The sequence below is a fragment of the Dioscorea cayenensis genome, chromosome 3 (assembly GCF_009730915.1).
Source record: "Dioscorea cayenensis subsp. rotundata cultivar TDr96_F1 chromosome 3, TDr96_F1_v2_PseudoChromosome.rev07_lg8_w22 25.fasta, whole genome shotgun sequence".
Classification (NCBI taxonomy): Eukaryota; Viridiplantae; Streptophyta; class Magnoliopsida; order Dioscoreales; family Dioscoreaceae; genus Dioscorea; species Dioscorea cayenensis.
Window position 1 is genome coordinate 6,684,883 of NC_052473.1, and position 17,887 is coordinate 6,702,769.

The following is a 17,887-nucleotide window of genomic DNA, read 5'->3' on the forward strand; positions in this document are numbered from 1 at the left end:
TACGCAAGGGGATCTTGTCAAGTTTTTGGCGCCGTTGCCGGGGAGTGGGCGTTTTAGAGATACTTTGAATTTTGTTTTCTTAGCTATTTTACCATACATTTTATTTCATATCTTCTTATTCTATCATCGTTCTGATTTCTTTTTCTTTCTTTTTGGGTGCAGCTCCAGGTTATGACCCGAGGGAACCCCTCAATATTGATTGAAGGATATCACGAGCTTGAACGTACACTTAGAAGAAAGGGAAAAGAGCCTGTGCAAGAACAATCTAATCTAGCTGATTTGGAAGTGGAAGAACCTGAAAACATGGCAGAACAGAATGAACAACAGCGGACATTATCCGATTATGCCAGACCTTCAGTGTTGGGGACACAATCGAGTATTGTACGTCCCCCGATTAAAGCTCAGAACTTCGAACTGAAGCCAGCATCCATCCACATGTTACAGCAATCCGCCTAGTTCAATGGTTTGGCCGATGAGGATCCAAACAGTCATATAGAGAGTTTTCTTGAGGTGTGTGATATGCTGAAGATAAACGGGGTGACGGATGATGCCATCAAGTTGCGAGCCTTCCCATTTTCCCTAAAGGGGAGAGCGAAGCAGTGGCTACACTCATTACCTAGAGCATCAATTACCACATGGGAGGAGATGGTAGAAGCTTTTCTTGCCCGTTATTACCCTCCCGAAAAATCCACGAAGCTTAGGAATGAGATCTCATCCTTTGTTCAGTTAGAATTGGAGTCTCTATTTAAGACATGGGAAAGGTTCAAGGAGCTCCTGAGAAAGTGGCCATAACACGGATTTCCAGAGTGGATGATTGTTCAGACCTTTTATAACAGTTTGAACCGGAGTACAAGGCAACTCTTGGATGCAGTAGTAGGAGGTACCTTAGGTAGCAAGACCCCCGATGAGGCCCGTCAGTTAATTGAAGAAATGGGGTTAAACAGCTACCAATGAAATGATAGGGAGAAGAAAAAGGTGGCCGGTCTCAATGAGATAGATGTAGTAACTTCATTGGCGGCTCAAGTGGAAAATTTGAGTAAGAAGTTAGATCTTCTAACTTCAAATAGAGTAGCGGCCGTGACGAATTGCAACGGGTGTGGTGGAGGACATGCTCCCTCCGATTGCCCCATCTCTATTGGTGATGCATCTTCGGTTGAGAACGTCAATTTTGTAGGTAATGGCATGAGACCACAAGGAAACCCATATAGCAATACCTACAATCCAGGTTGGAAGAATCATACAAATTTCTCATGGAGCAATCAGGGTCCACCAAAAGCCATGGGGCCACTGGGTTTCCAACCACAACAACAAGCCCCGCATGAGGAAAGCAGAGTTTCAGGTTTGGAAACCCGATTGAATGATTTGGAGAAGGCCTTGCCAAGATTTGTGCAATCTGCAAATACAAGGTTAGAATCAGTTAAGGCCACACTTCACAACCACACCGCCTCTTTACATAACCTTGAAAATCAGGTGGGGCAAATTGCAAAGTCTCTCTCTGAAAGGCTACATGGAAGCTTGCCAAGTAATACAGAGACCAACCCTAGAGAGCAGGTGAAGGCGATCACTTTGAGAAGTGGTCATGAGGTTGAAGGTAAGCTTCCGAGTGAGATGCCAAAAGAACATGTACTCGAGGTTATAGAGGTCGAAGAGGGAACAAGCAAAGAGAAGGAGGTGGCACCCCCACCTTTCAAGCCAAGAATCCCTTATCCCTCTAGATTGAAGAATGACCAAGGGGATGAACAATACAAGAAGTTCCTGAGTTTGTTCAAGCAACTCCACATCAATATTCCTTTTGTTGAGGCATTGGCCCAAATGCCTAAGTATGTGAAGTTCTTGAAAGACTTGTTGACCAACAAGAGGAAGTTGGAGGAGAGTGCTTCAGTGATTCTTGATGCTTCATGCTCGGCAGTGTTGCAAAGGAACATGCCGAGCAAGAAGAAAGACCCGGGAAGTTTCATCATTCCATGTAGCATTAGCAATATGGGTGAAGAAATGGCATTGGCGGACTCAGGGGCCAGCATCAATGTCATGCCATACACCTTCTTTCGAAAGTTAGGCTTGGGTGAGCCTAGGCCCACTCGGATGACTTTGCAATTGGTAGACCGAACGGTGAGACATCCGAGGGGTATCATCGAAGATGTACTTGTCAAGGTAGACAAGTATATATTTCCTGTAGACTTTGTGGTGCTAGACATCGATGAGGATGCGAATGTACCCTTGATAGTTGGGAGGCCGTTCTAACGGACTTCCAAGGCATTAATTGACATAGACGGCGGAGAGCTAACTTTGAGAGTTGGAGATGACAAGCTCACATACCACCTTGCTGAAGCCATGCGGCATTCTCTTGATTTTGATGACACTTTATATTTTCTAGACACTACTGATGAGATTGTTAATGAATACATGTAGAAAATGTTCAATCCGGACCTGTACGAGGGTTTGTTCGACCAAGAGGAGGATTATGAAGAAGCAATGATGCTTGGTTCGACGGAAGAGGTCCCATCTACCCTGGGGATCTTGAAGAAGGTGCTTCAGAAAATGAAGAGGGCTAGGAGACGCCACCGGAAATGCTCCAAGGCTGTTGGAGACGTACATGAACCGAAGAAGTTGGATGAACCATTGTTAGGTGGCCCCAAGCCCGATAACACACCCTCTACCTTCAAGAGATTGTGCTCATCATGCTTCCAAGTCATGGGTAAGAGGGCAACATTCATCTATGAGCCCCCGTGAGGTAAAGACAAGGTACGTCAAGCTTAGTGACGTTAAACAACCGCTTCTTGGGAGGAAACCCAAGTGTTTCATGTTTTTCTTAGTCGAATAATGTAGTGTTTGCATGAATAAATTGTTAAGTATTGGTGTCTTGATTTTTAGATGCTTGTGCTGTGATTTTATTTGAGGTTTTGAGTATTCATCGTATGTTTTCATGTGGATTTGGTGAAGTTTGGTCATTTGAGCTTTATTTCATGTTTTTCACTGGTAAAACTTGCATAATAGGGTAGGCTCTGAGTGTACAAACATGTTCAGAAATTTTTTGCAGAGCCTGCAGGTTTTTCTAAGGCATCCAGGGAAAATGCACGGGCGTGTGGTATTTCCGTACGCCCGTAGATTTGCACTGCGAGCTCATCCAGAGAAGGCGCAGGGGTGTGCGGCTGCCCCTATGAACGACCATGCGAATATCGCATGCCTGTGGGTAATTTCCACACGGGCGTGTGATTTCCTGCAGAGTTTGGCAGATTATCCCGAGAGTACACAGGGGCGTGAACTCACCCTTGTGGGCAACCTTGTGAAACCCGCACGGGCGTGGATAATTTCTGCACGCCCGTGCGAATCTCTGCAAAGGAGCTCTCTCCATCCCGAGAAGGCACAGGGGCGTGCATTTGCCCCTGTGAATTAGACCTGTGAATGTCCACACCCGTGGGGCATTTTCGTACGGGTGTGCAGAACACTTAGGGATTTTCTCGGATGTCTAGAGAAGCCACAGGGGCGTGCGGCTGCCCTGTGGGTCAGGCGCATGAGCGTGGGTATTTTCCGCACGCCAGTGCGAGAAAGTTCAGAGTCAGTGGATGTTTTCACCGAGAGCGCACAGGGGCGTGCACCTACCCCTGTGCAGCCTTTTTGTGGAAGCGCACCGGCGTGGGTAATTTCCGCACGCCCGTGCGGATGTATAGAACACCAAGAGGTGCGATGTCTTTTTAAAGAATAGCCGTTTCTCTTCTTCTTCACATCCTCCATTCGTCTGAGAGAACTCGCACATCATTCCCTGACCTCTTAGCGCCGATTTGGTAGGATTTTCACGAGGTTTTCCGGCCGAATCTAAATTCTCTCATCTCAACTCGTTGGTAAGCCCTATTCTTGATTCTCTTCATCAATTCATTATTTTCATCGATGAATCTAGTTAATAATGCTTCGTTTCTTCAATTAGAATGATTATTTATGTTTAGAACGGAGTTAGAAGTAATTGTACTTTGTGTTTTTGGATTATTGAGGCGTGGTCGTGCGATTTTGACTCCCCGTGGATCCACACGGGGGTCCGGAAATTCCACACGACCCTGTGGATTTCTGCAGCATTGGTTAATTAACTTGTTTGATAGATCTCCTTTTAAATTTTACAGATTATGGCCCCTCGATCGAAAGAAGCAAGCTGATAAGCAGCTGCGTGAGTCACCGTCCGAGCCTGAGTGCGTGAGTTTCACTATTCCAGAACACCAGGCTCGTTTTGAGCATTTGTCGAGACTGCGGTTTGGTCAGACTCGATTCCTTGATACACGTATATTGAGAGATCTACAGCAGGGAGATGAGTTTGCAGACGAGGTCGAGGATCTCGTATCAGTAGGTGGTTGGAGGCAGTTATTGACGATTAGGGAGCCAGTTATCCGAGAGCTTGCATTGGAGGTTCTGTCATCGTTTCGAGTTCGAGAGATCTTATGTGAGTTTCGACAGCCTCGATGCCATTCAGTTCAGAGCGGAGTTCATGCTTTAGTACTTCACTCTATTGTGACCGCAAAGAACTCTAAGAAATGGACGTAGGATAAATCACACTCGAATGGAAAAGGGGACGCTCCGCTACCTCTCCACTCACCCTCTCAACCCTAATGTCACTCTAAGGGAAAAATTATTCAACAAGCATTCAAGATTGGAACTCAATTAAAAACATCAATTAAGGAAAGAATAATAAAAGGTCAATAAAATAATAACATCCTAGGGTTTACAAAATCCAATTACCCACTAGGGGGTTTAGCTCTCCATGGAGCAAGATACAATCAATAATGAAACCGAAAGTAAAAACAAGTAATCCATAGGAAAACCCCCTCAATATTCAAGTTGATGGTCTTGTGGAGTAGCCTCGTCTGCTCCAAAGATCCCCTTGTTCGGCCTAGGGCACACCTCGCCGGATCGATACTAACGAAAGCTCTTCCAATAACTTTCTTCCAAGAGGTGCGTGGTGTTGAATCCATAGAACCACTCCGAAGACTTGCCAAAAGACTATCAAAACCCTAGTCGACAGCCTCCCAAAGGATAGAGAAAAGTAGAAGAGAAGGGTGGAAAGATTCCCTTCAAAATCAGGCTGAATCGCGGCTTAAATAAGGCTGGAATCAGGCATCCACACGCCTTTGTGGATTCTTCACACGGACCTGTACAATTTCCACACAAGTGTGGGGAATTTTCAGATGGCCGTGTGGATTCTCTGGAAACCTGATTTTTGGCCAGCTGTGAACTGTAACTGCTATAATATGTTTCTATAGTGATTTGCTACAGTGACCTGCTACAGTACTCCGCCAAAACACTCCCAATTCCACACTTTTCATCAAGCCAACATAAGCAAGCACATGTTTATGCCATAGATAGCAATTTTTTCTTCAATCAAAGGCCTCATTGGTGAAGATCTTGCTATTAATGCACAAGTCAGGATACGTAAATGTGACTGCCTTTGTACCCCTCCAACTCATTGTAATGACTTGAATACATTGAGGTTGGCACACATTCACGTATCATAGAGCCCCACTTGTGTCTTCGCGTTTGTTCCTTCCAAGATTCCACCAAATAGTGCGTTCATAATCTACTTTGGCTTCTTTCCTTAATACTTAGCTTCACAACCCTACATGCACAAAAGAACACAAATACACATGTATTAGCACTTAAACCTGATAAAAGTAATGCTCATCATAAGAAAAGAACACTTTGCGTTCTTAACACATAAGCACTTATCAAACTTCCCCACACTTAAGCTTTTGCTTGTCCTCAAGCAAAAGAATAAAATATTGAAGCATAGAAGAAGGAAAAATTGAACGTGCTTGGCCTTAGGTTTCACCAAAGCATGCAATCATCCAGGAGACCTATACCCATAACTAGTCTCGTAATGTAGGGGCACGAGAAGATCGCTCCCAATCTAGCGTACTGTCCCTGATGTCTTATATACTCTGTGACAATGTGCCCTAGTTGAATTAGTGTGCTCTGAACCATCAAGTACAGGTACAACAGCTCCTGCCAGCTCAAAACGCCCAGTGCTAGTCACCACGGCCATTCACCGACCTGCTCAGAATGGCATGCAAATATCAATATATAGGTCGAGAAAGGCACGTTGCCTTAGACACCCCCAGCTCATATTGGCCCTGACCTCACAATGCTTTGTACTTTCTCTATGGGGTCAAGGCTCCTGGGTAATCTATCGGTAACTGGGCATACTCCTCAGTATCTGTAAATGCCTTTTTGTATAAGATGAGCCAGACTGAAAACTGAGTAATGCTCATGCTATGGTGATGTCCAAATGCTCTAAACTGAATGTCGTCACTAGCTATTGAATCGCGCATAAGATCTGTCAAACTCGAATGATGATAGAACCTCAAGAGTAAGTGCACGAATGGCAGGTTGTGAATAGTAACTACTATAGTATATTTCTACGGTGATTTGCTACAGTACCTGCTACAGTACTTCGCCAAAACACTCCCAATTCCACACTTTTCATCGAGGCAACATAAACGGGCACACGTTTATGCTATAGATCGCAACTTTTCTTCAATCAAAGGCCTCATTGGTGAAGATCTTGCTATCAATGCACAAGTTGGGATACGCAAATGTGACTGCCTTCGTGCCACTCCAACTCATTGTAATGATTTGAATACATGGAGATTGGCACACATTCACGTACCTTAGAGCCCCACTTATGTCTTCGTGTTTGTTCTTTCTAAGATTCCACCAAATAGTGCGTTCACAATCTACTTTTGGGTTCTTTTCTTAATACTTAGCTTCACAACCCTATATGGCTAAAGAACAGAAATGCACATGTATTAGCGCTTAAACCTGATAAAAGTAATGCTCATTGTAAGGAAATAACACTTTGCATTCTTAACACATAAACACTTATCAACGATTGTGCTATGCCGCACCAATTATCTTTGCCTGGAGGAGTGCCCAGCAAAAACTCAAGCAGGACGGTGCTCTCAGGCGGAACACGATCGAGGCATGAGTGTGTTCCTCCCACTAAATATTTTGGTCTAAGGGATTTTTTGCTTAACAGGGGAAGCACGCTTAGCTTACTCCTAGCATGATCTTGTTCAAGGGAAACACTATCCAGGCACGATTGTGCTTCCTCCCACTAGAAAATCTATGTGAGTGCTTAGTCGATTCAATCAAAATATGAACCGAGAAAACATGATCTAAGCACGACCATGCTTAACTTGTATTGAGCCCGAAATTATCCTTTTTAACTCCAGATTTTAGGGTTTCATCTCATCTTTGTTCGAGGACTCTTCTCTCCACTAGAAGTACTTTAATGTCTATAGAGTTCTTTTAGATTCATGTGTTTAATCTTGTGTTACATAACTTGATATATTGGATTGTGCACGGTTGTCTTGGTAAAACTTGGCGTGTGAATGGCAATAGTTGTGATTGCTTGTGTGATTGCAAAATTTGATGTGATTGAAATGCATAGTTATCTTGGTAAAACTTGGTGTACTTCAGAACCATAGATGCAACATTGCTTGTGAACACACACTTGAACTTTAAAATGTACATGATAGGCTTTAGAAGCAAGTCAGCATGCTATAGCTCATAGGAATCATCCCAGGGGACACACCTCTTGCATGTGTGTACTGCAAGTGCATGGGTTGTCGAAATAATAAAATACCCCAGTGAGTAGGTAGTCAAATCCATAGGGAATAGATGCTCAGAAACAAGAAGTATTGCTATTTAGCTAGAATGAAAACCAATGTATGAGTTGATTTAAAATAGTTATGCAAATAAGAGTAAAAGAGACAAGAGAAAGCGAATGGATTAAAGAGAGGTAATCAATGATAAAATGGGGTACCTAGACAATGCTCACCCTAGGACTATTGTTTCAAGTGCAAGATGAATATTATGCCTCATAATTGAAGTTTAATGAGTCATGGAGATCCAAAGACACATGGTCCCAAACCTAAGGTCATCTGATAAGTACTTGTGTATAAGTATTACTTAGTAAACTTTTCTTACATTGAGCATCACTTTTATTAGATGTTATGGCTCATTCTTGTGTATTTGTATTCTTTTACGCATTTAGGGTTGTGGAGACAAGTTTGGAAGAAAGGAAGCAAAAATGATCATGGATGCAATTGTTGAAGAAACTCTTGGACCCAACAAGGATCAAGGCACAATTTGTGCTCAAAGATATATGGGTGTGTGCCAACCACCAAAATGTTCAAGTGAATACACAAATTGGAGAAACACAAAGGCAATCACAGTCATATGTTCTGACTTGTGTAACATTGTCAAGAGCTTTATCAATGTGTTCGAAAATGAAGATGCGACATGATCTACCGCATGGATATGTGCCTAATCATGCACCCTCGATGAAGAAATTGAAGTCGGGAATACTATAGCAGTTAATGTTCACAACATGCAACAAAAAGAAGCCTGGAAATCCACATGCCCGTGTGGAATTTCGACATGGGCATGTGGATACCCGATTACAGCCCTTTAAATACCACTTTGAGAGTTTGATTTGGGGATCTTCTTCCTATCTTTTGCCTATCTTTTGGGGAGAGCGCCGCTAGGGTTTGGAGAGGTTTTACTAGAAATTTGGACCAGTGCCTATGGCATTCGACATCGATTTTCTTCGGAGGAGAGTTATAGGGGGAGCTTCCGACGGCTTGGATTCGGTTGGGTGTGACCTAGGCTTGACGAAGGAGTCTTTGGAGAAGACGAGGGGGCTCTTGAAGACCATTGACATATACTCAAGGGGGTTATCTCTATGGATTGGTTGCACTTACTTTTGATTTCATCTTTGACTTTGTATTGCTCTATAGAGAGCTAAACCCCTAGTGTGTGCTTAGACTTGTAAACCCTATGATGATTTTGTTTCGTTGACTTCTATTATGCTTCTTTAATTGATGTTTCAATTGAGTTTTAATATTGTATGTTTATTGATTTGATTTTCCCTTAGAGTGACACTAGGGTTGAGAATCTATCTAGGTAACCCTTTGAAGGGGTGACAACTTCACTTGGGTTAGACTTAGTAAGATTTAAGAAGGCTTAGAGGGTGTGTCGAGAGATAGCTGAGCGTCCCCTTCCTCTTATGACGTGATTTATCCTACCTCCATATTCTAAGAGTTCTTTGCGATCATAATAGAGTGAAGTGCTAAGAGACCTTCTCCACTGGGGCTTAGTTGCATGAGTGATAGAGTAAAGTGTTGAGGTGTCCTCAGTGCTGGGGCTTAATTATGGTTATGGATCTTTCGCCTAGACCAAATGGTTAGATCTAAATTAGAGAATAGGGTTTATAACTTGGAGTCAATAGAACCTTAGGTTTGGGACTGTGTGTCTTTGGATTTCCATGACTTATTAAACTTCAATTAGGAGGTATAATATTGGTCTTGCACTTGAAACAATAGTTCTAGGGTGAGCATTGTCGGAGTACCCTAAATTACCATCGAATACCTCTCTTTATTCCTCTTACTTTCTCTTTTCTCTTTTACTTTTATTTGCATTGATATTTTGAATCAACATCACAAATTGGTTTTCACTCTAGCTAAATAGCAATTCTTCTTGTTTCTGAACATCTATTCCCTATGGATTCGACTACCCACTCACCAGAGTATTTTATTACTTCAATGACCCGTACACTTGCGGTACACAAATGCAAGGGGTGTGTCATCAACCGTGACTAGCCCTCAACATTATGCCCCGGCAGAAAGGGGTACTTTCAACACCTCATACTATGTGGGACTACTTGAAGCTCTAGGGACTCCAAGTAATAAACACTATTCCCTCAGTTAGATATAACCCTTTGGTCCAGAGGAAAGAACCCTAATCACAATTAAGCCCCAGAACTAAGGATAACTCAACACTTCACTCTGTTGCTCGAGCAACTAAGCCCCAGTGGAGTTTGTCTCTTAACACTTCACTCTATCATGATCGCAAAGAACTCTTGGAACATGGAGATAGGATAAATCACATCGGAAAAAAAGGAGATGTTCCGCTACCTCTTGACTCACCCTCTCAACCCTCTTCAATCTCGCTAAGTCTAACTCTAGTGAAGTTGTCACCCCTTCAAAGGGTTTCCTAGATGGATTCTCAACCCTAGTGTCACTCTAAGGGAAAATCGTAATAACAATCACGCAAGATTGAAACTCAATTAAAACATCAATTAAAGAAGCATAAAAGAAGTCAATAAAACAAAATCATCCTATGGTTTACATGTCCAAGCACCCACTAGGGATTTAGCTCTCCATGGAGTAATACAAAATCAAAGATGATATTGAAAATAAGTGCAAGAAATCTATAAAGATAACCCCCTTGTTGTCCGTATCGATGGTCTTCAAGAGCCACCTTGTCTTCTCAAAAAACTCCTCCGTCAAACATAGGGACACACCCCGCTGAATCAAAGCCATGGAAAACTCCCCTAATCACACTCCTATGAAGGAAATTGATGTCAAATGCCATATGAACGCTCTCAAAGCATTAGAAAAAACATCTCAAAACCCTAGCACGCTCTCCCCAAAAGATAGGGAAAAGATAGAAAGAAGATTGCCAAAACAAACTTGCAAAGCTGTATTTAAAGGCCTGAAATCGGGCATCTATACACCCCTGTGGAAGTTCTGCACGAGCGTGTGGGTTTCTAGGCTTCTTATTTCCTGCGTGCTATAGACAGTAACTACTACAGTGATTTGCTACAGTTCTCCCAACTTCAATTTCTTCATTTGAAGCCGCATGATTGGGTACACATCCATACGATAAATCATGTCACATCTTCACTTAAGAACACATTAATGAAGCTCTTGACAATGTTACACAAGTCAGAACATATGAGTGTAATTGCCTTTGTGCCCCTCCAATTTGCGTATTCACTTGAACATTTTGGAGGTTAGCACACACCCACATGTCTTTGAGCACAACTTTTGCCTAGATCCTTGTTCCGCCCAAGAGTTTCCTCAACAATTACACCCATGATCGATTTTTGCTTCCTTTCTTCCAAACTTACCTTCACAACCCTAAATGCACAAAAGAACACAAATACACATGAATGAGCCATAAAATCTAATAAAATATTTGCTCAATGTAAGAAAAGTATACTTAGTAATACTTATACACAAGCACTTATCAAACTTTCCCAAACTTAACCTTTTGCTTGTCCTCAACCAAAAATAATATATTAAAGCATCTAAAAGGAACAATTGAAAGTGCTTGGCCTTAGGTTCACCAAAAGTATGCAAAAGAGGCATTTTAAAAGCTAGGAAATTTCAAGTATTAAATAGGTGACATCATTGCTCTAGCTAAAAATTTAAATAAAAAAGGACAACAAACCTGATATTGTGTAAGAGTGTTTAAACTCACTCAAGTCAACCCCACATGTACTCCTCAAAGTTCTTATTAAAAAGGACTTATTTATACACAAAAAGAGAAGGTACTAGCTTCACACATCCTCTAAGGGAACCCTTTTCCTAGGCGGCCGCCACAATGGCTTTCACACTTTCGAGGTGGTAGCTCATTCTACCAAGGTAGTAGCTATCACTCATCCTATTAGATAGCTCTTTCTCTCATTAGGGCATAACTAGTATCCTACTTATAAGAGTAGCTTCATACTTCATAGGTGGTAGCTCTTTCCACCCCTAATGCACAAGCAAAACAACTTCATTTTTTCCACAAATTTAAAACAAAACAATGCTAAAATTGTCTCATAAGTGTTTAACTTAAGTTTCCACAAGGTTCAATAAATCAGTAGTACAACAAGAAATAATGGACAAAAATTCCTTAAAATTCAAGGAAAACTAGAGCATGATGGAATTCAATGTTTGAAATTCTCCTAAACTTAAGAATTTAACCATTGCAACTAAGATGAACCACAATTGGCTACATGAGCATGAACAATGAATATATATAAGTATAGAATGTGTGTAAAGTGAACTCACCCCCACACTTAAGATGTACATTTCCCTCAATGTACACATGCAAGCACAATAAAGATTTAAAACAATGAAAACATGTGTGTGAAGGTGGGCAATTGAAACAATACTCCCCTAAATGCCTAGTCGTGCATTTGATGGAGCTATATTCATAGAGAGTTGAGTTCCAACGGGCTTTAGAGCACACACGGGCATATGGAATACCACATTACCGTGCCAATCACTATTCCTAAATTCCAAGACTCACAAGACCATCTGCACGTATACACAAGGAGATTCAGTAAAGCTCAACAAACAAAATAAAATCGAGTCTATAAAGATACAAAAATAAAACTCAACTTGATACAACTAAAAAAGCAATAAGATAAACTCAGAAGATAGAACCTTTCAGTAAAGTCCAAAGTGAAATACTGAAATAAAAAACAAAACATAAAGATACAGAAAAATAAAGATGACTCAAGCGTTGGTGTCATCTTCTGCTAGTGCTGATGCTGCTGCTGCTGATGGTGATCCTGGTGCTACTGGTGATGGTGACCCTGGTGGTGTTGGTGATGCTCGTGGTCTCATAACAAATGGCGAGGTCATATCTCTCTCAAGAATCTGCTAGAGAGTATCGAGACGCGCCATCAACTCAGTGTGGTTAGCAGCTTGAGTCACGTGAACCTCATCCAAATATTATGTAATACCCCTACAACACTCTCAAGGCTCTCAAAAAGATCATGGACTCAAGTTGGAGAAAATATATGCGCTGGAGGTGGCTCCTATGCTGCAAGGGGTGCCTTAGTGTCCATCTGCTCCTACTCTGGCAGTGGAGCATGCTGAGAATCCTCTACATCATCACCCTCACCCTCGCCCATCTCTGGTGGTCGCATGATCATCATATATGCGCACATACCCATCAATCTCACAGTCTCCAAGCCGAGAGGGGATGGAATGATGATCCTCTCGACCCCTCTGATAGTGTCAAGTACACCCATCCCCATGATGAGTTTAGTAATATATGGGCCGAGAATAACACTCCCACTCTAGCATACTGGCCCTGGTAACGCAGGTACTCAGCCATAATGTATCCCAAGTGGAGTGGCTCACTCTGTACCATTGAATACAAATACAGCAGCTCCTATTAACTGAGAACTCCAGTACTATCACCATGACCATTTACAGATTGGTGGAGAACAGCATGGATATATTTGTAGGCCGGTCGAAAAAGGCCCGTAGCCTTAGAAATCCCTGGCTCATACTGACCCTGGCCATATAACATACTGTATGCTCGCTGTGGAGTCAAACTGACGAGGACAATCAGTCGGTAACTGCTTATACTCCTTAATGTTGATGTAAGCCTCGTCATATAACCCAAGTCAAATAGAAAACTGCTATAAGAATGGTCAAACTCGAAGGAAAAGAGCACCTTTCTATGTCAATATACGGATAGCTGGCTCTCTAATAGAGAGTAGACATCGCTAACTTCCCACATAAAGTAGCTCATCAATGACACACGCTCGCGTTGCGTGTGAACCGCAAGCTACACGGGTTTCGAAGTAATAATTACCCTGGTGAGTGGGTAGTCGAATCCACTAGGAATAGTGTTGCTAGTATTAACTACTTCTCTGCTATCGAACCTAATGATAAATGGGATATGTGATGATCTAATGTGTGAAAAAATGAATATCGAAGATAAATATGCAAGGGTAAAATGGAGGGAGATCTCAATCAATAAAGATGAGGTACCCGGGCAATGTTCCTCCTAGGATCTAACATGAAGTTCAAGACTTGCTAAATGCTTCTAAACCGAGTCTAATGAGTCGAGGTAATCCAAGAACAACTAGCCCTTGACTCCAAGCCACAGGTACTAGGCCCCTACAAGGTCCCTGTGGAGAAATCGCTCAATCTCAACACCTCACAACCCATATGACCGCAATAAACTCTAGGGATACCTAAGAGTAAAACTAATTCCTAAAGATAGATCCAACCTTATTTCCCGGTGAAGGATCCATAACCCCCTACAAGATCCCTGTGGAGAAAACTATCAATCTCACGCCTGACACCAAATTATTATAGCAGGTACTGTTCACAGCCAGCCGAAAAAGAGAATTCTAGATAATCCACATGAGCATGCGGAAATTATCCACACCTGTACGGAAATTCCACAGACCTGTGTGGCAAATCCACAGGGGCGTGTGGATGCCTGATTCCAGCCCTATTTAAGCCACGATTCAGCCCCGATTTCAGGATCCTTTTCTCCATTCTTTTCCTAAACCTGAGAGGGGGCTGCGGCTAGGGTTTTGAGAGGTATTAGCAGGGTTTTTTGGAGAGGTTTTTCGGCTTCAACATCGTGCTCCACTTGGAAGAAGGTTATTAGGAGAGCTTTTGTCGGCACCGATCCGGCGAGGTATGTCCTAGACCAGACAAGGGACCTTTGGAGGAGGCGAGGCTTCTCCACAAGACCATCATCATGACTATCGAGGGGGTTTTCTATGGATTACTTGTTTTTACATTTGATTTCATTGTTGATTGTAACTAGCTCCATGGAGAGCTAAACCCCCTAGTGGGTACTTGGATTTGTGAACCCTAGGATGTATTTGTTTCATTAAACCTTCTATTATGCTTTCATTAATTGATGTTTTATTTGAGTTCCAATCTTGAATACTTGATTGATTGAATGCTCCGTTAGAGTGACACTAGGGTTAAGAGTTTATATTGGTAACCCTTGTGAGTGAGTGACACTCCACGAGGATTAGACAAAGCTAGTTTGGAGAGGGTTAAGAGGGTGAGTCGAGAGGTAGTGGAGCATCCCCTTTCCCCTCCGATGTGATTTATCCTACCTCCATTTCCTTGACCTCTTTGCGTTCATAGTAGAGTGAGTGGGCTAAGGGATGACCTTCCGCTGGGGCTTAGTTGCAGAGGTAACGGAGTGAAGAGTTAAAGTGATTTTAGCACCTAGGGCTTAATTGTGACTAGGGACCTCTCACCTAGGCCAAAGGGTTAGGTCTATTTCTAGGAAGAGGGTTTATCACTTGGAATTCCTAGAACTCCATGCGATTCTATCCGAGTGCTAGGTGTTGAGATTATTCACTTTCTCCTCCAGGACATGGTATAGAATTAGTCACAGTTGACCTTAGATTTGGGACCGTGTATTAAAGGATTTCCACAACTCATTAATGCATTAGTTGGGAGGCATAATAGTCGGTTTTACACTTGAAACGATTGTCCTAGGCGGAACAATATCCGAGTACCCCATTTATATCGATTGCCTTATCTCTCACTTACTTGTGCTTTTCTGTCTTGTTTCTTTTATTCTTGTTTACATTACATCTTGTCAACACAATCATTATTCATCTTCACTTGGTTAAGAAACAATTTAAGTATTTTTACTCCCTGCTCCCTGTGGATATGATACCCACTCACCTGGGATTTTATTACTCGACAAACCCGTGCACTTGCGGGACATACGCAAGGGATGTTCTCACAAATCAAATAATGTAGATCAATCACAAAGATCAATAACACATGCAAGCAATGAAATAACAAGGTTAAAACTCAAATCAACTTGGATTAACAAGAAATATAAAAGCAAATTAATACAAAAGAATAAATCCTAGGGTTCATATGCCCAAATACTTACTAGGATTTAGCCCTCCATTGGGAAGTTACAAAATAATGATTAATACAATGAAAAGCAACAAAAACCATAGAGAAAAACCCCTTTGAGTTCGTGATGATTGGCCTTGATGGGTAGTTAAATGTCTTGAAGAATTCCTCTCGAAGCAAGGTCGCCGGTGGCTTCCCAAGTGTTATGACGGTGAAGGAAACTATCAAAGTTAGTGAAGAACACCCTCCAAATTGGCAAAGGCCTCCTCTCCAAATCCCTAGCCATCTCACCCCTCAAGAGCCGCACAAAAGATGTCCATGAATAGGGATAAATGGCTATTTATAAGCCTAAAACCACGCCTGTCAAATGCCCCCACGCGCCAATGTGGATTTTCCACACATTCTCCTCTTGAGTCCACATATTTGGGCACACGATCATGTAGTAGGCTATAAGACTTTTCTTCATCGATGCGTCTTTTAGAGATCTTGCAATCTTCACAAAGAGAAGGAACATGAAGATGTGACTGCCTTTGTGCCCTTCCAACTAGTAAATTGTCTTGAATCTCCTTAGAAGTTGGCACACATCTTCACATTCATGAACTCCTCCAGTGGCTTGGTCTTTAAATTGTACAAGAATTCTCAACATTGTGCCTTTATAGCCAATCTTTGCTCCCTTTTAATCCTTTAAGACATTCACAACCTAATTGCACAAAAGAACACCAAATATACAATATGAGACATAAACCATGGTAAAAATGATGCTCAATGCATGTAAAATATATCTAAAAATATGTCTACTTAGGCACTTATCAATCAACCTCCTGTGCCATCTCATCGCCCAACAGAATCTCCCTCAAAGCACTCAAGTCTGGAAAGCGCGACTGGCCAAACTTGAGCTTTGACAAACGCTCGAATCTAGCTTGATGTTCGGGTATGGCAAACTCAAGTTGCTCAGTTGAGGGCTCACGAGGACATTTGTCGGCCAATTTCTTCTATCTAAGAGCCATTCCAGGAAGAATTAAAAATAAATCTATCAAATTAAACATAAAAAATCACTTCTTCAAAAATACACACGGTCATGTGGAAATTCTACACGCCCATGTGGATCTTTAGGGTGTGACAACGGTGAAGCTAAAACTCCCAAAAGATTTGCAATACATTATAAAAGCTTCTAAATTCACTCTACATTCATCCCCCAACATTCAAATCATGAAATCTAAGCAAAATTAACCAAAACAAGTGAAAGAAAAGAAGATTGGCAAACAAAAGGGATGAAGAAGCCACGAAATAGAACTAAAAACTTCGAATACAGCCAAAAAACTACCCAAAACCCCTTTAAATAGACAGAGAGAAGATCGTGAAGACACTTTTCCTCTGAACACATCCACACGGGCTTGTGGAAATTTTCCACGCCCATGTGCCTGACCAACAGGGGCACCCATATACCCCTATTACTCCTCTGCCCACATGAGAATTTCTCTAAGTGTTTCACATGCCCGTGTGGAAATTCCACACGGGCGTGGATCTTTAAAAGGCCATTCACAGGGGCAGTCACACACCCTTGTGTCTTCTCGGGATAGAGCTCTGAACTTCTGTAGAGAAACACATGGGCGTGTGACCGTCACAAGGTCGTTCATAGGGGCAGACATACGCCCCTATGTCCTCTTGGGATAAGCTCTGAACGAAAACACATGCCCTTGTGGAATTTACACACGGTCATGTGTCTTCTCTGGATAACTTAGAAAACATTACAGACTTTGTAGAAAATTTATGAACATTTACATCTATTCAGAGCTTGCCTATACTATGCGAGAGTAACCAGAGAATAATGAAAAATACGCTCAAACGACTAAGAAAACTCCGCCACACACTATTAAGCACATGATAATACCAATAATCCATGAGAAAATCACAACATTAGCTTGTAATAGATCAAGACACCAACACTCATGCTCTTATTCATGCAAACACTAACTAAAATGTAGAAAAACAGTAAAGACTTGGGTTGCCTCCTAAGAAGCGCTTGTTTAACGTCACTTAGCTTAACATACCTAACCTTACCTCACGGGGGCTCATAGATGAAGGTTTTTCTCTTACCCATGACTTGAAAGCATGATGAACATAGTCTTTTGAAGGTAGAGGCGGAGTTATCAAGTTTGTTACCACACAAGGGTTTGTCACCATTACTCCGTTCTTGCTCATCCCCATTAGCCTTGGGGAATTTCTTGTGATGTCTCCTTGCACACGTCATCTTTCTGATCATCTTCTTCATGATCCCCGGAGTAGGTTGCATCTTGTCTTCTAAACCAAGCATCAAGACTTCTTCATTCTCTACTCCTTGATCTAGCACCCGTTCATATGGGTCCAGATTCATCACTTCCTGCACATATTCATCTATTAGTTTATCGATAGTGGCAAAAAAG

General features: G+C 42.0%; 1 non-coding gene across 1 annotated transcript; it reads right to left on the reverse strand.

Annotated features, from left to right (window-relative positions):
* Positions 1–693: 693 nt before the first annotated feature.
* Positions 694–800, reverse strand: LOC120257722. The gene has a single exon (XR_005535811.1). It is a non-coding gene; the product is annotated as a small nucleolar RNA R71 (small nucleolar RNA).
* Between the last annotated feature and the right edge of the window lie 17,087 nt (positions 801–17,887).